The sequence below is a fragment of the Canis lupus genome, chromosome X, assembly GCF_048164855.1.
Source record: "Canis lupus baileyi chromosome X, mCanLup2.hap1, whole genome shotgun sequence".
Taxonomy (NCBI): Eukaryota; Metazoa; Chordata; class Mammalia; order Carnivora; family Canidae; genus Canis; species Canis lupus.
Genome location: NC_132876.1, coordinates 111166656 through 111194127, shown reverse-complemented (window position 1 = coordinate 111194127; position 27472 = coordinate 111166656). Strand labels below are relative to the sequence as shown.

General features: G+C 48.7%; 1 protein-coding gene and 1 long non-coding RNA gene across 17 annotated transcripts in view; both read right to left on the bottom strand.

The window, feature by feature from the left end:
• Positions 1-27472, bottom strand: part of RAI2 (retinoic acid induced 2) — a 388421-nt gene that overhangs the window by 32866 nt on the left and 328083 nt on the right. Inside the window, exon 1 of one of the 16 annotated variants that reach the window (XM_072817162.1) lies at positions 27150-27383. The exons of the other annotated variants lie outside the window; for them this stretch is intronic. The gene's annotated coding sequence lies outside the window, so the exon portion shown is untranslated. Of the gene's footprint in view, positions 1-27149; positions 27384-27472 lie in introns of those variants that run through there. 16 annotated transcript variants of the gene reach the window in all.
• LOC140628146 (uncharacterized) lies at positions 22965-27054 on the bottom strand. Its single transcript, XR_012026528.1, has 3 exons — positions 26800-27054; positions 23410-23585; positions 22965-23263 (listed from the first exon to the last, which is right to left on the bottom strand). It is a non-coding gene; the product is annotated as an uncharacterized lncRNA (long non-coding RNA).

Genomic DNA, 27472 nt, shown 5'->3' with positions numbered 1-27472 from the left:
CCAGTGACAAATGCCTCCCCGAGCCGCACTGCCTGGTCAGCTTCTTTGCGAGAGATAATAATGGTTTGCTTTATTTCCCCCGACTCGGAAAATGGGAAGGTGTCAGAATGATCAGGAAGGATGCCCATATTTAAGCTGTGTCCCTGAGTCCGCTCAGACGTGGGCACGGTGCCAGACACACAGGCATTCCCGAGGGGAACTGCTCCTTCCCCTTCCCCGCTGCCTTGAACCCACCCCAGGCCCACCCTCCCATCTGTTTGCTAAGCTACCTCGACATGACATGACCCATGACCGGCTGCAGGCTCACCTCTCTCTCCTCCATCTCAGGGTTAAAGGAGGCGAGGCGATGAAGCAGCCTCCTCGCCCCACAATTCTGTGAGGAATGGGGTGTGGGAACATGCGACTGGCTTCGTTCTCAGCGGAAGAGGGCCCAAGACAGTCCCCTCATTCAGGATACAGAACACTTGCTTATGAGTGAGTGCATTTTGCCTCCAGTTTGGGACAAGTGCCCCTGGGGGTGCGTATCGTTCTTGCTTATTTCTAGGATGCCCTTCTAAAGACTTTTAGAAATGGAAGTTAAAACTGAAGGCAAATAGAGACAGCCCAAACATCCATCAATAATACATAAACTGTGCTATACTTCTATCATGGAATATTACAGAGCAATAACAGAATGAAATACTGATATGTGCGGCAACATGGACAGATTTCCCATTAAGTGAAGGAGAACGGACACAAAGGACATACTGCATGATACACTTTATATGAAGTTCAAAAACAGGCAACCAAAACTGTTACGAAGTCGTGGTAGTGGTTACCTTGAGAGCAGGAGAGGGGTGTTACATCCACTGGGAAATTGACTTTTTTGCAGGAAGGAAATGTCCGATGTCTTGATTTAGATGGTGGCTACACACATGTTCGTACTGGCAAAAACTGATTCAATTGCACATTTAAGACAATTTAAGCTTTTAAGTGACATATAAAGCACGTCAAGTGAGTAGACGTGCTTTATATGTCAGTTAGAAAGTAAAACAATATTGTATGACAACCCTACTTCAGTTAAAAATTAAAAGATAAAAAAAAATAAAATTTCACGTGTGAATGGCGAAACAAAAACAAAAATACAAAAGCAACAGAGGAGATAACTCCCTTAAGCTGGATCCGGCAGGCCCCGTCATTTCACCCTGGGACAGCGCTCCTACCTCCTCTGTAAGTACATTACCCTACCTACCTGCTTTGGCTGTCAAATTAAATTAGATGAAACTGAGTGGGGTAGTTGTTCAATCTCATTTGTTAAATGTATGCTCGACAAAGGCAATGCTGTCAATCTCAATGAAATTAGGGTCTGTCAAATGAAGGATCTGATTTTTTTCTTCCTTTTTTTTTTTTTTATAAAAGACAGCTTTCTGCATTTAGGACTCACTCTCAAATATCTTTCCAGCAGCTGTATCTCTCAGCCTACTAGTCAAGGGCAGGCACTCAGCCAGCTAGCTGTTTGCTGGATTCGACTTCCCTGTACATGATCATTTCAAAGGTCGTGTATATGTTAATTTACTACCTGGTTGTTATTTAAGAGGATTTTATGACATCATTTTGTGTTGATTTATTCTTTCTCCTCCTCTAGGATATTCCAATAGTGGGGTAGCTCTGGGTGAGAGTAGGAGACTTCAAAGAAATCACTGTTGTCATTTTTCAAATTAAACATGAACACATACAAGCAATACGTTTTGGCCCGACATGATTATGATTGCCATTGTCTGCAGCTGGAAGAAGGAAGTGGTCTAAACAGAAATTGTTCATCTTAAAAATTGAAGGAAAAAGAATAAAGGAGAGACAGCATGCAAGAGAGACCCCCACAGCATGCCCTATCTAAATAATTACTTGACAGTAGTGATGCCATTTGGTGAATTTGACAGCGTCTAGGTCTTAATAATCGGATTCCATTTGCTTTTTCCCCAGGGGCAACCTAAAGGCTTAACTGTTTCATTGGGAGGCTGTGCAGTTTCATGGGCCACGGCCAACAGCACCCTGAAGGTGAAGTGACAGGGGAAGGGGTGCAAGAGCAAGAGGAGGAAGAGGGCAGTTTGGGAGCAGGTGCGGCCAAGCGGAGGCCTCTCCAGGCGGGGACTGGGCAGCTCGGGATGCTGTGGGCGCGGCTCTCCCGCGGGAGGAGGGACGACAGAGGGACAGAGGGGACGGGGACGCGCAAGGGCAGAGGGCCTCGGGGAGGGGAGGGGACCTGGAGGGATCAGGCACTGGACTCGGGGCTCGGTGGCGCGGGGCTCCCGGTGCAGCAGCACCTGTAGTCTCTGGCACCTCGGCCGCGTGTGCTCCGGGGAGGATGACTCAGGCCCCAGAGCGCAGTGAGTGATCACCATTGTTCCCCTGCTCAGATGTCACATGCGGGCGCCCCGCACGCTGCCATTCAGAAATCTATTAGCCGCCTCGGAAGTCAGGAACTTCCCTGACCTACTTTTACCAGACAGGGAGGCTGCTAATTCCGCAATCAGTGGAACAGCAGAACGATTGGAAAATGCGCGTGGTGGTGTGCTGATCAACCCAGGCAAATACAGCCCCGGGGGAAGATGGATAGAACGTAACTAAAACAGCTCGTGTGCTGCTAAATACGCGGGGTGGTGAGGACAACCAGACAAAAGGGATTCCTCAGCACCCGAAACACCGGCTCCTCCGCCAGCCCCACCGACCCTGGCGGAGCAAGCTGACCTGTGCCCTCACCCCCCCCCCCCCCAACACACCTGTGCTGCTCCAACTGCACCCGCCCCAGGGACCAACGGCCACCTGCAGCTGCAGGTTGACACCCTGTCCTCCCTCGATGCTGCGGGCCTGCGGCCGCCCCACCCCCAGACACAGGTCCATGTGTTTATCCTTCCAGAACCGAAAATTCAAACCCAAATCATCAAACGCTCCATCTAATGACAGCCCTCCGCCCCAAGCCCCACCTTCCTATGTTCCCTTGCTTAACCTAAGTGGAAAAAAACACCCCTCCGAGAAAAGATTAGAAAGAAACTGGACAAAGTGCTTTGTGCGTTCATTTTTCTCCCCAAAAGGATTCATTTTAGAATTCTTTTAAAAATGTTCACACCTCCAACACAACCACATTTGGGAAAATCAAAAGCAGAAGGGAATATTCATTCAGGAATTGCATGCTCCCAACAAATCAAAAATATTTATTTTGTTTTATTGTTTTATTTTTTTTTCCCCAGGAAACAACCTATCGTGGTAGAGCTAAAATTATTGCCATTTCTTTTTCACTTTCTATTTTATGATAAGCCATTTTCCTCAGGGCTACAGAATAGCTTGGAAGCTCCTTAAAGAGCAGTGCCCACCCCCCCACCCCACTCCCCCACCCGTATATTCAACCGACCCCCGGTGGGTGCCTTAAATGATTTCATTAACCCACACTTTTCTGCAGCGTCACATCCATCGTACGCGGTATTGGGAGTGACACTGACAGGGAGCAATGGGACGAAGGCTGTCTGCCTTCACTGCAGCTTGAAAATTAAATACTATTTGTTACTGTCCTCCCTTGGGTCAGCCACTGATCTCAAACTTCTCCACAGCAAATACAGCTGGCGGTGGCCTGGGCTGAACCCCCGAGTGGATGATGCAAAAGGTGCCGTGGAATTTGCAAAATTCCCAGACAAAATCAACATATGTGCCAAAGAACATTTTTCTTGGGGAGGAGGGTGGCTTCATTTGGGAAACCCACAATGGCAGGCCCTGAGACAGAGACTCAAGTGCAGACAGTTTGTGCAGGAGAAGCCAGGTAGCCCCAGTGCTGGGGTGCAGAAGTGAGCCCGGAAGGGCAGGTGGCCATTCAAAGGAGCTGTAATGAGTGGGTGCCTGCTGCGGGCAGCCAGGGCTCAGTTCTTCTGGGAGTTAACCTCAGAGCTATCCCTGCTAAGGCCAGGGAAGGTTTGCTGGGGTGCCCACCTCCTGACTCCACTGTGGCACTGCTTAGGGGCAGAAACACCAGCGCCTTGGGCAGGCAACAGTCAGGACAGAAATCTTGTGGCAGAGAAGCAAAGAGAGTGGCAGGGAGCGTGCAGGCAGGTGAAATGAGTGCAGGGACACAGGGGTCAGTCCCTAGAGCTTCCTTAGAGAGGAGGGCAAGGGTTTAGGTGCTACGGACACCAGAGTCTGCAAAGGACCACCATGCAGGTGCAAGCCTGTCAGTTCCTCTTTCTTCACTCCCTGGAATCCGTCCTGGTGTCCCAGGGTCAGGCAACAGGCCAGAGTTCCCCAAAGTCTGAGCTCCCTCAAAGTCAACTGGGTGTCTTTCCAAGTTGTGTACACCCAGCCTTACTGGGACTCCCAATGGGAAGGTCTTGGCTTTGGAGCCCAAATCCCAAGCCATAGAGTGCAGTAGCCAATGGCCCTCCCAAAGGCCCCGGTTTATCCCCCAAGGAGTCATTTTTACACTGGGAAACCTCATAAATAAATACTGCAATCCTCACAGATGATGGCTGTTTTGGTGGAGGGCTCCAAGTGCCAGAGAGCCTACCACTGTCCCCCATGTGATGCACTTTTCTCCCAAAGGAAGGGAGATATTCGGATTAAGACAAGCCACTTAAAGTCAACCGCTTCATTCTTCTGGGCAACTTGCTGGAGTAAGTTGAGGTTTTGTTGTTGTATGATTTTTGCAAGCTCTATCTTTGTCAAATGCTATCATAGGCAACATTAAGACAGCTCTACATATGGCCACCAAAAGACATGTTCAAGAATGTTCGTAGCAGCTTTATTTGCAATAGCCCCAAACTGGAAACCACCCAGATGTCCGTCAGCAGGAGAATGGATAAACAAACTGTGATACATCCATACAATAAGATACCACACAGCAGCAGGAAGACACGAACTGCTGATACACGCGGCAACATGGACGGATCTCAAAAGCATTGTGCTAAGTGAAAGCAGCCAGGCACAAAAGACCATATACTGCATGGTTCCATTTATATGAAATTCTAGAACAGACAAAATTAATCTATGGAGACAGAAGTCAGAATTGTGGTTGTCTCTGGGGGATAACGACTGGGAAAGGGCTCAAGGGAGCTTTATGGGGTGCTGGAAATGGATTCTATTTTGAACTGAGAGGTGGTTACATGGTGTATCAGCACTTAAGATTTGTACGCTCCCTGCACCTTTACTGTGTGCGTTATATACACCTCAATATAAAGGAAAATAGAATAATAAGTAAAAGGAATAATAAGCTAAAATAAGATGGCTCTGGAGACCACTGCTGCCCTCTCTCTAAGTCTGCCGGGTAATGAGGTGATCAGCGGAAACTTAAGTGTTTCCCTCGAGCTTGGCTCCCCAGGGGAGAAAATGGTCAGGAGCATTCTCTTGGGCGAAGCTGGCATTTTTGCCACAGGAAACAAGGAATACAGGAGGAAAAACTCAAAGTGAGCAGCCTAAGGCCTCTGGTAGGCCACATGAAGCCCCCAGGGGATTGAATCAGCCTCCCCCCACCTGTTCAAACATATCCACACAGCACACTTGCACATATCCCACCTGTCACACACACACAGCACTGCACACATCACACATTCGCTGCACACCACATATATACTTAACATTCACATACTCAACCACATCACGCTGTGTGTGTGTGTGTGTGTGTGCGCGCGCGTGCACACACACACGGAAGGCAGCTCTTCTCGTGGGTTCAGCTTTTAGTGTTCCAGCCCGTCTGGGTAGGTAATCATCTCCCTCTTCCCGCTGCCAACCACAGCACTGTCATCATCATTATCATCATCGCCATCATTCCACGAGCATCCCTCATGGACAGGGACATCTCAGAGCTCACACAGCTGTGCCCACGGACAAAGACATCTGCCTGGAATCGCCTGCTTGCCCCCAAAGCTGTCCAGGCACATCAGGTTTACGCCCGGTTCTAAGGAATGTGTGTCCTGCAGCAAGAACCTTGAGGGACATCCATACACCTTCCTCCTCTTTCTCTCTGGCCTCCTGGCCACTGCCCCCTCCTCTGAAAGGAAGCCTTGCTTCACTTCTTAGTGGGCGACAGTGTCTTCCCTGGGGCTCAGATCAGCCCTGGCCTTCCGGATAACACTGCCCTCGTTGCCAGGTGGCTGCAGAGAAACCAGCTAAGGGTGTGAAGGAACCACCTCTTCCCGCTGCGACATCATTGCCTCCTTACTGTTAATCTTCGCCACGGCGTGGAGCCTTATCTGCAACACTCTGAACGAGATTCTAGAAACCCTTTCTTCCACTGTTCTTTGTTATCTTAACTTGAAGAACTAAACTCATGGAGTCCATTTCAGTATCTGTTGACCATCTGGACTTTCTGCAACAATAGGTCCCCATATGTGGAGGACAGTGACACGTGCCTGTTGGCGGGCTCACGACTGCGCTCTTAGGATTCTACCCTAGAGCTACACACAAGCATGTTGATCACAGCTCTTTTGTGTTACAAAGGCTGGAAACAACCTAAATGACAACCAAGGGGAAACTGGTTAATTATTGCAGATTGTTACACAGAATAGTACTAGTCATCGCAAAGGATGACACAGAATGGTATGTCCTGACATGGAAATAGTGTCCACGGAAATTGTTTAAGAAGAAAATAAATAACAAAATCATGCGGTGGGGAGAGAATATGAATTTTCTATACACAAAGTGAAGTAATTTTTGTTGTATGTGTGTATATGTTAAGAACTTACAGAATAAAAAGCCAAGCTTGTACCAGTTTTCTCTGATAAGCTTACAGAGAGTTGTCCCTTTCTTTGTTTTGGAAATGTCAATGTTTTCATTTTTAATATGTTACTTTTCCATTCAGAAATGCAAGATGAGGGACTACAATGTTTTTTCTAAGCCCCATCGATGGCTCCTCACCCATTCTTTTTAAAATCTCAGGTTACGGACACTCAGAGGCAGCTGGACTTTGAAGCCAGGTGGACTTGGGTGAAATAGTGGGTCCTGCATTTTCCAGCTGTGGGCCCTGGGAATGGGACCACCCTATTGGGCCTTCTTTTCCTCTATCATCAACAAGCCTCATCAACTCAATTCCAACCTCTGTGCCAACCCCGGAGCCACCATGGCAGATAAAATACTCACCCCCTTCCCACTTGGAGTTGTGGGAAGTTACAGTTATCTATAGCTGTAAGATGAGGGCAACTTTGTAGGTCTACTGAGGGGATTATAATTAACATAAACAATTCCTGGCACATAAAAGGCCTTTGAAAACTGTCCAGCTACTTTTTTTTAAAACATCTAAGGAGTATGATTTTGTTAAGGTAGGATTGGCTGCCTAACTAACTGCTTCACACTTGTACTAGCTCACTAATGGAGGCGTAGTTCTTACTCCCGTAACAGTGTAAGGTAGGGGTACTTCCATTTCATGCAATGATCCTCCCCAGGCAGAGGTGGCTCTGCAAACTTCCAGGGTTACCCTGGGTCTTTGCTCCATCCCAGATAGCCAGTGGCTGAAGAAAGAGCATGGAGCATCCTGTCAGACAGAACCCAGTCACATGGCCACAGGTAAAACTGCAAGGGAGGCTGGGAAATGTAGTCTGGGGGGGTGGTCTGGGAAGATGAACAAAACAGGTGCGGGGGACTAACCAGCAGCTGCTGCTATGCTGAATTAGACGAAACACACCTCAGCGACTATGTGTGTGTCTTTGTTTGTGTGCAGCCTACAAAAAGTCAATGTTCAAGGAAACCTTTGCTCTGAGACGTCCTGAAGCTCTTCTTTGCTGAGCTTTTAGTTTTCTGGAAGAACTCTAAGAAGACATCTTTTTGAACCTTTCTTTTTTACTATCAAGGTTATCCTGCCATCATCTGAGATATTACTAAAAAACACCACCAGCCCCCAGCTCTGACTTTCACAAGATTTGAGATGCTGTCAAAAATAAATGCCAACTCATCAGATTCTGTGTGAAAGAGATGCCAACACACATATAACTCAAACTAAAAGCTGCAGACAGGAGCTTTACTGCGCACACATTGTCACTCCCCCTCTCCTCAGGAACCTGATCTGCCAGCCAACGAACTAAGAGGGAATATTTTCCCCCTTAAGCTGGCACTTTCCAGAACCAGTACTTATGGGTCTGTCTATCAGAAGCTTACATTTTAATGTAGACATTCAGAAGGCTAGAGGTTTAATTTTCTGGTTTGGTTTGCTTTTGTCATCTGGGGATGGCAGAAAGCCCACGGATATGGTGCGGATAAGGCAAGATGTGTAGAAAATGATACTACTCAGTCATTCATTCATTGAACAAATACATACTGAACGACTCCTCAGTCCCAGTGCTGGGGGTCTCTGGTGGAGGATGCCAAGACGGAATGTGCATTCACTGTGTAGTGAGAGAGTCAGCTCTGCGGACACACAACTACAATGCGACAAGGCCTGCGCTGCTGGGGAAGCACACAGGATGGCAGTGGAGGCACAGATGGTAAGAAAGGCCACCCGATTGTTTGCCACTTCTGACTTACTTGGCACAGAAGCATAAAGTACCCCATTAGGAACTCTCCTGGACCCATCAGATGGCGCGACTGGAAACACGAAAGGAAATGTCCAGGGCCCCCCAAAGGCTCCTTATTTGTGCTGTCATTGGGAAGAGAAGCTGGAATAACACTAGTGTCTACAGTTTACGGGTGGCATCTCTGCCGTGCAGAGAGATGAAGACACATGCCCCATTCCGTAGCAATCTGAAGACCTGGGAATTTGGTCTATTTGAGTGAAGACTGGGTGCTCACCCTTCCCTGCCTCCCCACATGGGAATTCAGGGAAAGCGGAGCCAGCAGGCAGCAGTGGGACTCGTAGCTCGCTTCATCGGACTTGTCGGGAGAGGCAGCAAACGAAGGGGGGAAGAGGTTGGCCTCAGGAGTCAGTGCTCACCTCCTGGACGTCATGTGAGGATAAACTCTCAGCATTCATTCATTGCTTCTACGGTATTTCTGAAGCAATGGCTGGGTGCCAGGTGCTGTTCTAGGTGCTGGGGATATGGCAGTGAATGAGACTTGGTGGTGGGGAGCACAGTGGGGACAGTGAAAGGGGGAGGAGTCAATATCCCAAAACTTGGCGTCACACATAAGAGGTAATAAAATACATACCTTTTCATTCTTGATGTTGATAATTACAGAAACGTATGTTAGCAGAAGTTTGGGGTGGGGGGGATCAATTTGTGGAATATACCTTCCAAATTCCTGGAGAAGAGAGAGGATATATGTATAGGCAAAAAAGACTCAAGGATTGGAACCAAAGTCATTGATAGTGGCAGGATTACAAATGGTATTTATTCTCTTCTTGTTGCCTTTCTAAATGTATACATTTCCTCAAATAAATATGTACTTTTATTATAACAGAGAAATGAAATACTACAATGTTAAAGGACATAAAGCCCCGAAGAACCAGAACCTTCCTCTCCTGGCATTTAGGCAGCAACTGACAAGTCAGCCAGACAGGGCGATGCCTCACTCCAACAGTCACGCCGAGTGATATCTTATTTCAACACACTGCCTGATTCTTTCAAAATTCGCTCATAGGGGTAGCCACAGGAGGAAATACGCACTCATCAGTGAGATATTAAAGACTGAATCCTGAAGCTTCATTTTTCATTAGGGCATTGTGCCATTTTTCAATTAAGATAGGGTTTTTTTCTTGTTGTTTTTTTGAAAAGTGCTGATGTGTAAAACCTCATTTCCTTCCTTAGCACAACTGGCCTATGGATTTTATTTTTAATTGATTTCCACGTGCTCCTAAGAGTGGCAGAGAAACTGGGCTGGTGAGCTGTGTTTGCCACAGTGTTCCTGCTGCTGGAAAGGAAACTGCAGCTCTGCGAGAACAATGCTTTGGAAAATCTGTAAAACCCAGTCGAACACACCTAAGGTTTGTATGAAAGGGCAGGCATTACTCACAGCGGCTTTGACAGTAAGAACGGAGACTAAAAAGCTGGCCAGCCCTTCAGTAATGAATGTGCCCGGACAAACTGGCCAGGTCTAATTTAGAAGCCAAGGAAGAATTGTCTAGTAATGTCTCCATACCGTGGATTCATTGAATTATCTTTTTATTCAAAGTGTTTTCTGTGTTTTTGAATAAAAGAAGATTCCCCCCTCCACCTTCTCCCCCACCAAGTCTCAAATCTAGCAATAAAAATACCCTCACTCAAACTAACAGGGTCTGTGAGGGGCTTAGGTTCTTAACCTAAGATTCTGTTTCCGGCTAGAAATATTGTTTCAAAAAAAAAAAAAAAGCAGAAGCAATGATAGAAGGACCACAGGAAACATCTGTGTATACAAACAGGCTAGCTCACTAGGAATAAAAATGCATTATGCATCACGAAGGTCTAAATATTTTTATTAACATAGTTTGTTAAGCAAGAACCGAGAAATAAGGTTCCCTAAGAGTCCCCCATCAAAATGCTTTCTTCAATATTTCATTTTATTCTTAGGAGAGAAGTAACTCTGAAATCTTATCTTAGATTTTAGCAATGAGTTTTCTATTAAAAGTTATTTCTTTTCCATCTCAGGCTGAGCAAAGCTCTGGGCCAAGGGGGTTAGGGAATTTGTTTCATAAAACTGACAGCTTGGCGAGCATTCAATCACTCGGCACTACACAGCCCAGGAGAACAAATAAGTCCTTTTCTGATGCTGCTCCAGACACATTACGATGTATGTTCCATAGCTTTATTCCCGCACTCGTACTGCTTGCTTCCTGCAGCAAGAAAAGGGGGCAGAAAGCACGTCGAAAGCTTCGACGATGCCTGCGAAGAAGCGGAATTAATCCATCGCACTCTCATTTGGAAGGTGGAAAAAACCCCAGCACGTTGGATGTGCTGTTGTAATGGTTGTGACTGACCTCCTTTTCCAGAAGGGCCAATACGTTCAGGGACCTCTCAGCCATTTGTTGTCCTGTCTTCAAAGACACGTGCCTTTGCAATATCTGACAGAGGCTTTCATGGGCCAGATAAGGCGGGTGTGGTGGCTGCCTTTGGCAGAGGTGATGCCAAGGGCAGGCTACTGGCTCACAGCCCGGGCATCGTCTTGGGCAGCAGGGACCAGCCTGCCCCAAACCCTGCACCAGCAGGGACCCAGCTCGGAAACTTCCTGTTGAACAGGCCTAATTCAGGGCAGCAGGAGAAAGGAAACCATTACAAAATTTCTGCCCTCCTCCCTAAAAAAAAAAAACAAGGACTTTTTTTGGGGGGGTGGATAATCATACACAAGGCTATGACAGAAAAATTCCGAGTGAGACACAACTAATCTATGCTGTTGAAAGACAGTGGATACTGTTGGTGAGAAGTAATGAAGAGGCTGTGCGGAGGGGCCCTCTGGGGGGCTGGTGTGGCCCCTGTCTCCATCGGGGTGCTGGTGACTTGGGTGTGCTGTTTGTGAAAATTCTTCAAGCTGTTCACTTAACAGCACCCGTACCTTTCTGTATGTATGTTAGGATTTTAGATCAAAATCTGAAAGTAAAGGTCGGTGATGGGTAATTTTTAGGACTTCTCTCATCCATACAGCTGGTATAGCTGCCATGGACAGTCAAACATTACCAAGAAAAGAATAAACCGTACGCCCCCACTGCTTAAAAATTCTGACCTATTTAAAAATGTATGTGAAATAAAAAACCTTCTTAAAATGCTGATACTATTATTTAAGCTTTTACCCACTATGTCCTTTATGCTTGGGTAAGAATATACTGCAGGCGATTTTGCTAGAACTAATACCCACTCCTCATAAAGTGATACAGAAGGGCACAGAGAAATGACAAAGCTCATTTTCACTCTCGGACTCACTGGAGGACAGGGGACTATTGGAGGCTCTTTCCAAAGACCCAAGTCCCGTTTGGGGCCTTTCTGGCCCCTTCACTACCTGAGCCACATGGCCAGAAGAATCTAAACCTTACTTTTTTTCACATGTCCCTCTATTTTTTTCCCTTTCTCTTTTATTTCCCCGCACTGAGCTCCTCCTTATTCCTGCTGCTGCCGCTCACGAGAATGGACTCAGATGCTTCTCCCTGTCACTGGTGTCACTGGTGTCAGAGGAGTGTTGTCACCTCACCCTCTGTTTCCCTCTGCATTTCTGGATGGAGCTGGAGGCTTGTGCCAGGCCAGGCCTTCACAGGAAAAATCCATTTCGTTAGCTTTCTATTCCAAGTGTTCCTCTGTCCTACCATTTACAACATGTTGTCTGCTTATTTACTGAGGTTTATTTTGCAAGAGAAATACTTGTGGTGGGGGTGGGGAAGGGAAGCTTTTGAAGACAAAAAATTTGTCATTTGGTTTCAAAAGACTTATGAATAATGGAGGGCTATAGTTCCTTTGCAAATGAAGATCCAAATGGTCTACCGCTACCAATGATTTTGCATTTTGCTGCTCTTAAAATAAAAAAAGTCTTTTCTGACCACGATTTCAAGGATGTAGGATTGTATTAAGTAAAGAAACTGTTCTGCCCACCTCAGACCCAGTTTAAGATATTCCCACATCCGATTAAGGACCTGCGAGTCCCAAATGCTGGGTTGGCGGGGGGTGGGGGTGGGGGGGTGGGGGTGGGGGGGTAGGTGTGTGTGTGTGTGTGTGTGTGTGTGTGTGTGTGCAGCTACGAGGAGGAGGATGTGGCACAAACTAGATTCCAGAAAGGCAGAATGGAGTCTCCAGGCTCTTACTTTAAGATAAGACTTTCATTTGGACCCAGAGAAGATATGAGAGGGCTTGGGACACATTCTGGCCTCTTCCATTCCCAAGCTCCCCTTCTGCTCTGTGGTACCATCACCACACCGAGTCCCCAGGTAGAACTGAGTCTTCACTGCTCTGGCCCCAACCAGCCCAGCTGCCCGTGTTAAGACATGTCCCCTGGCGAATGGAACGACCAGCTCACCCCGGCTTGCCCAGGAATGCCCAGGTTTTAAAGCTGAATCTCATGTCTCCAGAACCCTCTCAATCCTGAGCAAACGAAGGACAGTTGGTCACCCTGGTGGCAGGCCATCAGCCAACTCTTCTCCTCCAGCTGGGCCCAGTCAAGGCGTGAACTGGCGGGATTACTCTGTGCCCCCCACCGCTTACAAATTCTGGCCTATTTAAAGTACATGAATTTGGAAAGTATATTTAAAGCTGCTGACTGAAGGTGCTCTGGCTGTTGACTGTATCTGTCAGGTTTTCCTTTTCTCCCCCATTTTTTGGCCCATTCACTGTTTTCAACACACTCTCTTCGGAATTTGGGGCTCAGATGATTACATGGGCCAATGCCAAGAGTGTCTGCTCACTCGCCTGACTGCAAAGGGAGGGAGGCCCCAGATGCCCAATCTCTCCCCTCTCCTGAGTTCCCTGGCCCGTCAAGGGGCCTAAACGACAGAAACCAGTGTGTTATCATTTACTCTACCTACCAGCCATTACCCAATCCCATAGCCGGCCTCCTAAAAGCTTCTACAGTCCAAGCACTTGCCTCCACCGCTATGCTGCTTCAGTTCAAGGTCACTGCTCTCTGGGATTACTGCAACAGAGCCCTTTTTTGGGTCTTCCTTCCCTCCTGCCCCAGTTCATTCTCCACTAGGACAAAAAACCAAACACAGAGAGTAGATAAAGTCACTGGCCTCTATGAAAGTGTTCAGGATAAAGTTCAAGTTCTTTCTCAAGACTAACAAGACTCACTACCATCTGGGCCCCACCCACCTTTTCTGCTCATCATCCACAAACTCCCTTTCCTCATCTACAAATTAAAGTAGCTATTCCAAAACATTCCTGTGTGGTTTAAGTGGGAACACGTGTATTAGATTCCAGGCCAGGTGCTTCAGCTCCATCGTGGATTTGGAAAACCTGAAGTTCTTCACACCATCCACGCAAGTGGTAAAAAGGAATAGGACAGGGGCACCCGGGTGGTGCCGTTGGTTGGACACCCAGCTCTTGGTTTCCGTTCAGGTTGTGAGCTCGGGATTGTGGTGAGATCGAGCCCTGTGTCGGGCTCTGCACTCAGTGTGGAGTCTGCTTGAGATTCCCGATCTCCCTCTCCCTCTGCCCCTCCTCCTGGCTCACAGGCTCTCTCTCTAAAATAAATAATCTTTTTTTTTTTTTAAAGAAAGGAAAAGGGCATTTGGCATTGGTCACTACACAGATGGAGGCAAGCAACAGATTTCAAGGAAGGAAAGAAACATCCCATACAACTGAGGGATGAAGAGCTTCATGTTCTAAATGTCCCAAATAGAGTTGAGGATAGGTCCAGTTGACTGGAGGAAAGTGGGTCTTAGCCCTGATGAGTGGTGATGACAGAGACAAGAGGGGTGGGGGGTGGGGCCCACTGGGGAGCTCTGGTTTGCCGAACTCTTTCATGGGGAGATGGCACAGAGCTAAGTGAGATGACGGAAGTACTCAAATCAGGAAATTGACATTTCACCACCGATTAACAGGGACACAGCCCCTATAATAGCAGAAATGGGCCTGGAGTTCACGCCTTTGAAGACTCGCTTTTGGAAAAAGATAAACTGGGAGAAATTTGTGTGTTTGTACTTTTTTGTATGAAACATATTACCAGCATCTAAGTGCTACAGAGCACATTGCCAGGAGCCAAGGAGGGCTGGGTTGTCAAACATGGTGATTAAAATGAACTTTAGGAAGTGCCGCCTGGCTCAAGAGAATGAAGGCTGGTTTGAGACCAAGCCACAAAAAAAGACACATGATTCCTACTCTCCAAAAACGAAACAACTACAACAACAAAACAAAGAGGGAAAACAGTGAGAGAAAAGAACAGGCTCCATGGGAGAAAACACAGAAGATCTGTGCACACTTAGACAAAAAGTGATTCCACATTGCTCTTTTATTTTATAAATATTCATAAGAAAAACAGCCTAACAGCTACTTTCATGAGTAATCTCAGCTACTTCTTTACACCTGCCTTTAACAAAAAAAAAAAGAAAGAAAAAACAAGAACAACATTCTCAGCACTGCTGAAAGCTACATCAAGAGCCAAGGTGGCCAACAGGACAGTCCCCTATCTAGGGGCCTCTCCGGGCCCCCTGGCCGTTCACACCCCCTCACCTCCAATCCTGCGCCAGGGCAAATGGCCTTTGCCTTCCAACAGGGACACAGACTTTAGGACGAAGACACAAGGGCGGGGGGACCTGGGTCTGTTACCTGTCTGCTTCACCTGCCTTGTTTTTTTCGTTCCTAGTTAACTTTTTCCGCTGCTGTTTAATTGCAGAGAACAGCAGACTGGACAACAAATGGGCTTATCTGTCCAGACTTCTGTCACATCAGATAATTCCTAGAGATCATGCCTCTTCCTTCACCACGCCTGGCGCTCCATCCCCTCTCCCAAGGAGCCCCAAACTAAAATGAACACATTCCAGAAGAATCGCCAAGGGAGTGATCAAACCTAACTGTGGCCCAAATAAAGCTGGGGCTGGTGGAGGGCCAGGTCTCCAGGGCAGCAGCAGGAAGAACACTTCTCCCCACTCGTCTGAGCCAGCGACCACTGCTCTCCGCGTACCAGAAGCTAACAGTGAACCCCAGGCCACGCCACTGGAGGATGCAGGAGTTAGTCCTTAAGCCCAGGCAGATAATGTTCAACCAAGTGCCCTGGCACCAGCAGCACCAGGGAAATTGTTAGAAATGCAAATTCTTGGGCCCCACTCCGGACCTGCTCCAGGGGTTGGTCCCAGGAATGTGTGGTTTAGCAAGCCCTCCAGGTGATCTGCATGCACACTGGTCCGCAGGCCTCTGAGAAAGGGAGGACGATGTCGGACAGCTGGGAGCAGAAGGGCAGAAGGGCGCGGTGGAATGAGCACGCTCTACAGCTGCGCTGCCCACTACAGTAGCCACTGGCCCTGTGCAAATTCTAAAATTTAGAATTTTAAAAAGGAAAGATAAACATTCATAATCTCACTTAAAATGTGGAATTAAAAAAAAAAAGCCAAACTCATAGGAACAGAGTAGAATGGTGGTTATCAGAGGCCCAGATGTGGGGGGAAAGGGGACACTTTTTTTTTAAAGAAAGAAGAAAGAACGTAGCCTCGTGGTTGCCAGGGACTGAGGGGAGGGGACCTGGGGCATTACCCTTTAATGGGTACAGAGACTCAGTTTGCAAGATGAAAAGAGTTCTGGTGATAGATGGTGGTGACAAATGCACAACATTATGAATATACTTAATACCACTTAACTATACACTTAAAATGCTAAAGAAAAAAATTAAAAAGAAAATGAATTAAAAATTAAATTTAAAAGTCAGGTCTCAGCCACACTAGTCACACTTCTAGCACTCAACAGCAACCTCTAGCTAGTGGCTACCATATTGGACAGCCAGTGTCTTACCACATGGTATATGTCTAGTGTAGAATGGAAGTTCTATTGAGCCAGGCTGTAGAGAATCCTAGTTCTACCTCTATAGGCTGTGTGACCTTGTGTAAGCTACTAACCCTCTCTGAGCCCTGCCTGACTCCTCCTGTATGAATTGAAACTCATAGTATTTGTCTATCTTATTAAGGTTGTTACAAAGCTGGAAATATAATAAATGTAAATCTCCTGGGACAACTGGCCAGCCTATAGCAGAAGCTTGATAAACGATAGGTAATGTTGTTGTTATTATGATTTTATGAGCAACCATGGAGATATTTCCTAATGGAATGGCCAGTCTGCGTTGGCTAGGATAGACTCTTTCCACTATGTTTCAACTGCAATTTTCAGAGCCTGTGGAAGTGGCTCTATTTTCAGCAGCAGAAGTCAGCAGTACCATCCTGAAGCAATACCCACTTGTCGGCAGGCCGGAAAAGTGGCCTCCTCATCCAGAAGCAGTATGTAAGAGATCTGTAGTCAGGCTACAATTCTTGAAGCTAGAGAGCCTCATTTTGTGTGGGACTTGCTTTGCTTTGCTTGCTCTTTCCTTTCTCCCTTTCTCCCTTCCTTCTCTTCCCTTCCCTTCTGTAAACCATGAATGTCACGATCCCTGGGATGGTCCATTACATTAGACTCAAGGCTTCAGTGTTCTTCATCTAGAAAGATGCCCAAGAGACCTTGTAACCTTCTTGCAAATCTCTTCCCATATAAGAAAACAAATGAAACCCAGAGTAATTGTACAACCCAGAGGCATTCTCCCGACTGAAGGCCAGTCACGACAGGGAGAATGGACTGGGAAAAAGGCAAGAGGGCTTCGTACGTGGAGTTTTATTTTAAATAATCAGGAAATAGGGAGTCACTGAATGTTCTTAAGCTGGGATGACAAGGCTGGAGAGTTTTATCGAGAGGGAGAGCAGCTGGGGGAGCGAGGACAGGAGTACAGCAGACCAGTAAAGAGACCAGGGCCACACCTGGGTGAGACCTGCTGAGGCCTGCTGGCTCATGGAGCAGTGGGCAGGGCTGAGGAGAGGAGGGAGGTGGGTGGAACCCATGTGAGCTGGCAGCAGAGTTGAAAACAGAATCAGGGATGAAAGGTCCAGGCTCCCAGAGCCCAGGCTGCACGCTCAGATGTTATGTCCAAGAGGCCAGTGTTCCCTTTCCAACTCCTCTGGAGACAGGACTCTGCTTCACGTGGGCTCTGGACAAAGCCAGCTCCCTGCAGTTGATGGGTCGGAAGAGTCGAGTAAGGGAACTCAGAGCAGGGCTCTTGCTCAGGTTGGTTTTTCTGGCTTAGGAATCATAACAAAGGCTTCCCTTCATAAGCTACTTGGGCCTCCCGGGTGAATCCCAGACATTCTAACGTTCTGGATGAGTAACGTTCGAAAAAATGGAGGATCCAACATGAAATTGGACAACTTCTGACTTTGTCAAAAAAGATGTTAAGCTGCAAATGCCAGGTACTTCCTTGACCATTCATAAAGAGACACTAACACCAAGAGAAGCAGGAAAGGCCATTTTAGAATAAAGGACAGTTCTGTGAAATGGAAAAGGTTTATTAGCTTTAAAAAAGAAACTCACTACATTTTCACTTTTCTTTCATTTCACCGAGAATGGGTAGAAATTTTGTCCCATGTCTGGTCTGTGGGGACCAATGGCTTATGGAACATTGCAGAACGGTCCCCTGTGTGGTTTGGGCTGTAAGAATCAGCCTGGATGACCCCAAATCCAGCTGCCCAGCTCCTAAGAGCAAAAATAAAGCTTGAGGTTTCTTGGTACGGGTGTGTCCAGCCTTCTTAAAATGCAAGTGATAAGCCACAAAGGATCCTAGGACAAATGCTCTCAGATTGATATTTTCACATTCAGTGATTTCATATTTAGTCTAGCGGGTTAGTGATTTTCTTTTTCCTAAAGGGAAATTGTAGCCAGAGCTAATTGCTCAATCTGAAATATATCTGGACATTGTTTAGATGTTGGAAAGGAAACAGTGATGTTGGAGAGATTTAACAAAAAGAGGGGCATTAGTTTAGAAAGAAAAGCAAATGTAAATTAATAGAAAACGTAGCCCCGAATGATTTCCGAAGCTCTGATGTACGTAGCCAAAGAGAGGAGCACCCCTATTTTGAGCTTTCCTTGGTATTTTCCCTATTTCTAAAATGCAAAAGGAAATTCAGCAGCACAGGCCCAATCCATTCCCATCCATTGATCTGTTGGCCAATCAATGGCCATCGTAATCTGAAAAAAAAAAAAAAAAAAAACCAAACACCAGTTTCTACGAACCTTTCCAAGCAAGGCCGTGTTCAGCTAAGCTTAATAAAGAGAAAAACAGCAAGGACCATCTGGAAAACACTCTTCCGGAGTCGCGAAAGATAGTGGCAGCCTTTGCCCAACCTGCTATAAATAAGTGTCTCAGGAAAAAAAACACCCGATTTTCAAATCTGTTTCTACTTAATACAGCTGCAATGGAGTTTATTTAGCTTTTCCCTATAGCAGGAGGACTGTTTGCATTTTTATGACAAGGGTCTAAATGTGTTTCACAGCCACTGCCACTGCCATTATTTTGAGGAACAACACACCACTTGGACCTGTCTGTCTGCTTCTGCGGCACACGGCGGTGGCCCCGGTGGCCTCTGCGCCACCACCCTGGCCTCCGAAGCCCAGATTTACGGTCGTGTTTCCTCTCCCCGGGCCGCAGCCGCCCCCCAGGCCCGGCCGCGAGGGCCGCACGGGTCCCCTGCACCGAGCTCACTGCCCCCTCCGGCGGCCGGGGTGTCCCGGGGCGCAGCTGGCACGCGCCAGGGACGCCAGGGACGGCTGAGCCCGAGCCCCGGAGCTCCTCAGGCCGCCGCGGCCACCGCGCCAGCCCCCGCGCCCAGCCCAGCCCAGCCCAGCCCCTGGCGGCCCCCTGACCTCGGGGCACCTGCCCGGCTCACAGCACCCACCTCTCCGGTCCCCCTCGGGGCCTCCGGGCCATCGCGCTTCCTTCTGGGCTTTACCCCCCACCCCACCCCCGCCTTCCCCTCTAGCCCCCCTGGGCTCCCCCAGAAAGGCCTTGGCGGTGCACCTGCCGCCGTGCCCGCAGGCAGCACCGGGTCGGCCGCCCGAGGGAGCCCTGCTGACTTCTGCTCCCCAAGCGGAACTGCTGCAAGGAAACAAATGTGTGTGCGAGGGAGAAAACTGGCAGGGATGGCGAGGACCACCTAAATTCGAAGGTCCCATAATCTTGAAAAATGCCCCATCTCCCCACCATTGACATTCTCTCTCTGAACAGGACTGGAAAGCACAGAAATTAGTGGCGGGTAAAGGGTGGCCACAATCCGAAATGAGTCTATTCCAGTGCTACGCGCAGAGCTCTCCCAAGTACACTAAAGGGCTAAATTAATTGGCTCAGGCTTAAGATGCTACAGGAGAAATGACAGTGGAGAGGGGGTGGGGTAGACGCAGATGCCTGGTGGCTTTGAAGGCATGCCTGAATCGGGTGCATATGAAAAAGAAACTGGGGAGGAATAAACCGGCTCTCTTTATGAAAAGCCAGAAAAGCCCTCAGTTATTACAAGTGTACCCCCAGTTACCTATGCCTTATTCAGTTGTCTGCCTTAAAAAAAAAAAAAAAAAGAGCTCTTGTGCTTATACAATCTTACAGACTTTTCCACCAACCTTAGAGTGAAATCAGGCACATGACCCACTTCCAACTGTTAATTCGTTGCCCGCCCCCCGAACAGTATACGTAAAAATCGGGGGGACAAATTGTGTCTTTTATTATTTCAAGCTCAAGTTGCCAAAACCCACAAATTACTTATTAAACCTTGGCCTAGACCAATGTTTCTCAACCAGGGGCGATTTTGTCCCAGAGAGGACATTTGGTGAGGTCTGGAGACATTTTTGGTTGTCACAACTGTGGTGGCAAGGAGTGATGCTACTGGCATCTAGCGGGTAGAGGCCAGAGAGGCTACTAACATCCAACAGTACACAGGTCCCCTGACCCCAACAAAAAAAAATCTGGCCTAAAATGTCAACAAGGTGGAGAAACAAGGCCAAGCTGGAGAAACTGTGCTCTATATACAGCCAAATATGCCTAGCCTTTAATATTCCTATCACTGGCAGTCATCATAGGGAGAAGACGTGGTTTTCTTTGAAATCTAAGGTTGGTTTACATATTTGTTAGCTTAGGACATGTTTGTTCCTTTTCAAATAAATGCCATAGGTTCTCAGTCTGAACCTAGGAACCTTAAATACTGTGAAGAGGGGCACCCGGGTGGCTCAGTTGATTCAGTGACCGACTCATTTTTCAAAAATATTTATTTTTTTGAGGGGGAGGGACAGAGGGAGAGAATATTCAAGCAGAACCCTCCCCACTGAGCATGGAGTCTGACTGACATGGGGCTTAATCCCACCAGCCATGAGATCATGACCTGGGCTGAAACCAAGAATCAGACGCTCAAGCTACTGAGCCATCCAGGCGCCCCTAAGCATCTGACTCTTGGTTTCAGCTCAGGTCATGATCTCGGGGTTGTGAGATTGAGCCCCGTGTCGGACTCCATGCTGGGCATGGAGGCTGCTTGGGATTCTCTTTCTCCCTCACTGCCCCTCCACTTCCCCTCCCCACCTTGCTCTCTCTTCCTAAAAAAAAAGAGAGAGAGAGAGAGAAAGACCATGATGATGGCAGGGGTAGACAGGGTGCATTTGAAATGCATATTTCATCAGGCTAAATGGATGGAAATTAATATCCCATAAAATAAAATGATTATCTAGTTATGTCCCATACAAAACCAAGATCAATACATCGTATCTTACTTAACCTGCAATCAGAGTTTAAAAAAAAAAAAAAAAAACGAAAATAAGGAAATGCCACTCTTTTCCATTTCTTGCTAGCTGGGTATGCATTTCTGAACATGAGGCATTAAAAAACAAACAAGCAGACAAAAACCTTTTTTTTAAAGCAGATTTTTTTTTCCCACAGCATAAAAAGCTTCCTGAATCATTTCTTTTTATTTACTGTAGATTCCATCCTTCTCGGTGAGCAAAACATGCAGCCCATTCTCTTGGCTACGCCTGCCTGGCTTTCCAAATGCCCTCAAAACTGGGATGATGAATCATATACTTTGGCCCCACTGTGTCAATTAATAGTAAGCAAAGAATCCCACACAGCCAAGACAGGACTTTCGGCCTGCTGTTGTGTGCCTGTGGGAGGGCGGGGCTGGGGGTGGGGGTCCCTCAGCCAATTGCTTCCAGAGGGTCTTGAGAGCAGGTGTTGAGATCCTCTGAAATTCCTGCAGGTCTAGAATACTCTGTGTGGCTCTACAAGGCCGCTGGCACGGGGTGGGCTTTGGTCAGGAGGGACGTGTGGTCCTGGGGTCGGCCTAGGGCTTCCAGGCTCGAGCCATGAAGGACATAACGGTGACAGCTACACCACTTCGACCCCCGGCGGCCACCATGCCTTCCCCTGAATTATAAGGCAGAAGTGGCCATACGCACAAAAGCAAAAATAACAACAACGACAAAAACGCCCAAGCACAGCCAGTCTTGGCTGCCAGCGAGGCCCGAATCTGCTGCTGAAAAAGAACAGTTGCTACAGTGCAGCTGGAGGAGCTTTTCCAGGGAACTGGTAATACCCTGGCTGTTAATGAATTATTTTTCGCCAGAATGTCGGATTCTTCCTGTGCTCCAGTAAACAGTCTGCTTCTGCCATGGGAAACAAAACCAGCTCCTTCCGAGGCGCTCAAGGGGGTCAGCCAAGGGTCCCCTGTGGGGGCAGCCCCCTCAGGAGCCAGAGCCACGGGGCCTGACCCATAAATCACCGCAGCCCCAAGTTCACTGTTCCAGCTCTTTCCGCCTACTTGGGCCATGCCCGGCTCCCAGGGAAGGGCCCAGGAGGTCCGCGGTGCCCACTGAGCCCTGGCCGTCCCCAGGAACTGTCCGTCCATCAGGTTTCCTCATCTGCAGCACCGGGGTGTGTGAGGTGGGGCTTGGCTTCCCTGCATTTACTCTGTCTCTCTCACAGAAACGGTATCTGTCTCCTCACTCTTGTTTCCATCAAGGTGTCAGGAAACAACTATGTGCATCCTCTTTTTCCTTTCTCCTTCTCTGAGATTGGCTCCAGCCCCAAATAACCCACTGTCGCCACTGGGGTGTCTACTTGGGACACTGTTCTCACAGCACAAATCCCCAGGAAGGATATTCTTAGACCAGGCGTCGAGAAAAGCAGGTGCTCGGGGGAGACACAGCTCTCCGGTGGACCAGGACACCAGCCTGGTGTGGGGAGAGGTGGAGGGGAGGAGAGGAAAGGGCTCATTGTGTTCAAGCCGGCCCTGCCCATCCCCACGCCTGCCTTGCTCTCTCACCTCCATCAAGTCTGGGGAGCCCACATTCCTCAGGGGAGCTTGACTGAGCGAACATGCTCGAGGATGGGCTTGGCCAGGCACACCCCTCCAAGAGACGCCTTAGCCACCGAAAATCAAAGTTGCCTGATGCCAGGCTGTTGTGGCCACTGAGTCGGCCCATGCCTCTCACCTGCCATGGAGACAAAGGGTGCTTATGCCCCCTAAAACATCTAGAGGTACTATGAGGCTGAAGGCACAGGCTGGTGTTTAGTTTGCTCTAGACAAGCGCTGCCTAATAGAAATAAACGTGCCACTTAAAAGTTTCGGGTAGACACATTAAAAAGATTAAAAGAAAGAGGTGACATTCATTTTAATATTGTAGCTTATTTGACCAACATATTGAAAATATTATCATTGCACTGTGTGATCGATATGAAAATTATTAATGAGCTGTTTTGCATTCTTTTTTTTGTGCTAAGTCTTAGCACACACGAATGTCATCCTTATTGCACATCCTACTTTGGACTGGCCACCTTCTGATTACTAATAGCCACATGTGACTTGTGGCTACTGTATGGGATGGTGCAGATAATGGGACATTTCCATCATCATAAAAGGCTCTGTTAGACAATGCAGCGCGAGACCAAAAACCTGTGGGAAGAAAGAGTGACAGGTGAGAGCAGGGTGAGCCATCAAATTATTGGAGCAAAGAATCACAGCAGAAATCGGAATCGCAAGGATTGGGATATTCTAGAAGCCCAGTGGGCTTTCATGAGAGGCCCAGGGCCCATGCTTACATTGTGGGGGGCTGCCCCACAGCAGCGGGAAGGCCAGCGAGTATAATCATTACTCAAGGCATCTGCTGGTTGAGCCGCCTCCATCTTAGCTTTTCTGATCTGTCCAAGGCAGGGGCTGGGGCAGAAGATCACCAAAGTCACGTACGTTCTTTCAATAACAATTCTGGGTTTGCAATCTAATTTGGTGAAGCAGATAAAGAAACATGATCAAATTACATGCGCCTGCGTTTGCGCATGTATGTGTGTCTGTGCGTGTGTTCTTGGCTGAAGGGAGAAGGAGGGTCATGTGCAAAATCCAGAAGTACAAATGCAACCACCAAAATCACCTCCTCACCGGCCGCCATCAGAACACAGGAGAGCAGTAGGCTCAAGAGGCTCATGAAAAAATTTGGAGCTACAAAGGAGATGCCTTGAGTCTAGAAAGAACGAGATGATGGGGATCCAGGCAGATGAACAGGTGGGAGGGAGAAGTGGTAATCAGAGGCATCCTCCAAAGACAAGAGCAGCCAACTCTATAGCAAGGATGGCACCCTGATCCCCGTACCAGGCTTAATTCAGAATCCCACACAGGCTTTTGTGCAGGGGAGAGAGAGTACAATTAGCCATCTTTCCCCTTCCTTGAGAGCCTCATTCTCTGAGGTTCCCCCGCATATTCTGATCAGGGAGGCAAGAGAATCATACATGGATTCAAATCCTGATTCTTCCAGCGGCTCCAGAGTTTCTAGCGGGTTAAAGGCTACCATCTGGTTGGAAAGGGGCTAAGGGACTTGCTTACAGGATGCATTTGTGTGGTAAGACGTCATCTCATTTTTATTGAGAGTGTATTTATGCTAGAGATAGTTAAGGTCAGATATACTTCAGCCATCCTTTGGTCCTACCCCTGACCTCGCGCTAATTATTTAACCTGTCTTAGCTCAGTTTCCTCATCTATAAAAACGGGAATGCTCTCGCCCATATCACATGAACTTGTCGCCTTGGACCTACCCCAAGCTAGAAATAGAGCATGACACCAGGAACTCCAAATCTCCAAATATAAAAATCTCTGGATTTCTCCCTGCCGAGCGTCCCTTGACAATGACTTACAGCTGCCGCCCTACCACCATTCACTCCATCAGCTCCATCACTTAGTCACTCAACTCTTATTTATCAAGCAACAGTTGGGTGTTGGAAATCCCAAGATGACGAGGCATTGTGTTTCCATCTGAAATAGTCTGCGACTACCTGGGGTCTATCTACTTGGCACATAAGCATGTACCCTGGCTGACTAGGCTGCCTCACCGGTAGGCTCCCCGCCTCCCCAAGTTAGGGACCATATTTTGTGAATGTGTAGGGGCTGAGGGCTCTGGCCTTTGGGAGAAATAAATAAGAGACTTGGAAGAGGGGTTAGAGGGACAGGTTGCCCCTTTAATTCATAACCACCGAAGTCTGGACTCAGACATGTGACTGGAAGATTCCTTATCTATAAAATAATGCCTCCATCACATCGTGGTTTCCCACATGTGAAGTGTTTGGCAGACAGAGGGCAACGACAAATGGTAATTCCTTTCCCAATTTATGTCCCTCCACTATCCTCTTCTCCCCCGGATCGAAGGTTAGGGAAGGAGCCAGAGAACACACACTTGCTATTTTCTTATTGTAGATTGCACGTACAGGATACCTCCATTCAGGATGGGAGGGAGGTGGGGAGGCCAGTCCTATCTAGCTTTTCGGGGGGCTGTAGCTAGAGCCGAATCTGTTCTCCTAGTGCTACAGCACTCCCAGCAACACTTCGTCACACACCTCTTACATCTTCTTTTTCTTGCTTGCTTTTCAGAGGCCCTGTCTCAGAGGCTGTTTTCTGGCTACAAGACTTTTTATTTTTTTTACAGTTCCTACCCAACTGCCCACCAACCAAGTTCTTACACTGGCAACCGGCCTCACCTGGAAAGCTGTTTCCTCATTTTTTCCTGAGATGGGCAGGTTTTCCTAGGGCCAAACCTCAACAGCTGGAAGTCTGGTGCTTCTTTGCATGATAAAGGACCCCCCATGGTTCCATGGGCTCGTGCCAAAGCGGCCAAGTACCCCAAGTTCAGTCTGACTTGGCTCACGGTGCCTGGGCTGCCTTGGAATGCCTCTAGTGGGCATCAGTCACGATGAGACACAAGTGGCCATTTGTAGGATATTTCTGGGGGGAGGGGATTCCGGGATGGGTGGGTGGCCTCTGAGGGCTTCTAAGGAGCAGAGGGATGCCACCCGGTTTATGATTCCGTGCCTTCCAGCCCACCCCCGACTTCTGAAAGTGGCACAGCTGCCCGTGTTCCTCTTTGAGAAGAAAACGCAAATGATCAAACAGCGGGTGGGGGCATAATGCTGCCCTGGCGAGTGGCTCCCACACACTAGCCTCCCCACTAGCGTCCTCCCGCGCCACCACCCCTCTCCTGTAACAAAAGCACATCACGACACATTTTCAAAGTTACCATTAAGTAAGTCTCTTGATCAATCAACAAACGATTCTGAAGACTCCAAAGGGGGAAGAGAGCCACCTAGACAACACTGGGAAAGATTCCCTGGGAAAAGCACAAAAAAAAACCTTGCGAGATGCATGCAAGGCTAAGAATTGTTTTCTCCCTGCTGGCTGCTTTCCTCTCTGTTCTAAAGAGAAGCTTCCAAAAGCAGCTAAATAAAGGGATCACACCAGAGGATGAGAGATAATGCTAAACCAACAAAAACAAAGACCCAAATGAAACAGAGCGAGCCATGAGAATCCGCGGTTATCAAAACTTTGTTTGGCCGTATCTATTTATCATCGCTGCACACCCGGGCTCTGCGGAATATCATTCTGTTGATGTCACTTATGCTCAGCAAAATATTTACACATCCTTAAAAACGCCAGATGAGGGGGGCCGGCCGCAAGGCGCCCCTCGAGCCCCACCGCCAGGGGCTGGGCAGAGCGTGAGATGGGGGCACGATGGGGGGTTGGGGCGGCTGCAGCGGGCACAGGTGAGAGCTACCGACAGTTCCCCGAACTCGGCCACCCAGGAGCTGCGCTCGGCCCTGCCCACCTCTCCCCTACCTGAGTCTGCGAGAAGCAGCCACATCCCCGACATGGTGTCAGCTCCTCCTCCTCCTCCTCCTCCTCCTCCTCCTCCTCCTCCTCCTCCTCCTCCCCCTGCCTTTCTCATTGATTAAGTTCTCAAACCATTGTTAAAGCCGGGTCGCTTCTCTCTGGAAAACTGGGCTGAATTCATTACGCTTTCCCCTGCCACAAAAGGAATATTCATAAAAGTTTGGCAGGCCGAAAGGGAGGCCGAGCGCTCGCCACCGGGTGGGTGACAATCCGCTCGTCCGGAGCCACCTTCCTCGTCCGTGCCCCGCCGCCCAGTGCATCCATCCGCCGTGCCCCAAACCTACTCCGGGGACTCCTGATAGGGAGACACAAAGCAGCAGCTGTTTGGCAACATCTCGACCCCTCGGCGGCAAGTGTGGGGGGTGCCATTTCCCCACCCAGGCGGGGCTTCCGAACAATAGTCGGGCTTTAAGGGCGACCAAGCAGGCGCGCGGAGCACAACCCCAAGCCCGAAACCGCCGGCGCGGAGCGAAGCGGCCAGTCCCCCCGCAGCGAAGGGCGCCGCCGAAACGCACGCAAGAAGCTGCGAGAACGGCGCCCGGTGCCTAACATGGCAGAAAGCCCGCGCCCGTGCGGCCGGCCCGGCTCCGGGCGCCGGGGGGTCGGAGGCTCCGGGACGCCGACGCACACTCACCCGGCTTCGGGGCGATGCGGGGCCGGCCGAGCGTCACAAAGACGAGCCCGGCGCGATCTGGCAAAACCCAACTTTCCACCCGGCTCGCCAGGGCCGCCGGATACGTCAACAGAATCCATCTTTCGAAGGGCCTGGAAGGCGCCGGCTTCTCCGGGCCGGGGCAGAGCGGCAGAGCCGCGGGCGGCCCGGTGCGGTGCCCGGGCGCGGAGTCCGCCGCGCGCCGCCCTCTGCGCCGGTGCCAGCGCCCGTGGCGGCCCGAAACCCACTTCGGGGCCCCCGCCCCGCCGGCCGGCGCCGCCTCTCCGGCCCCGCCAGCCAGTGCG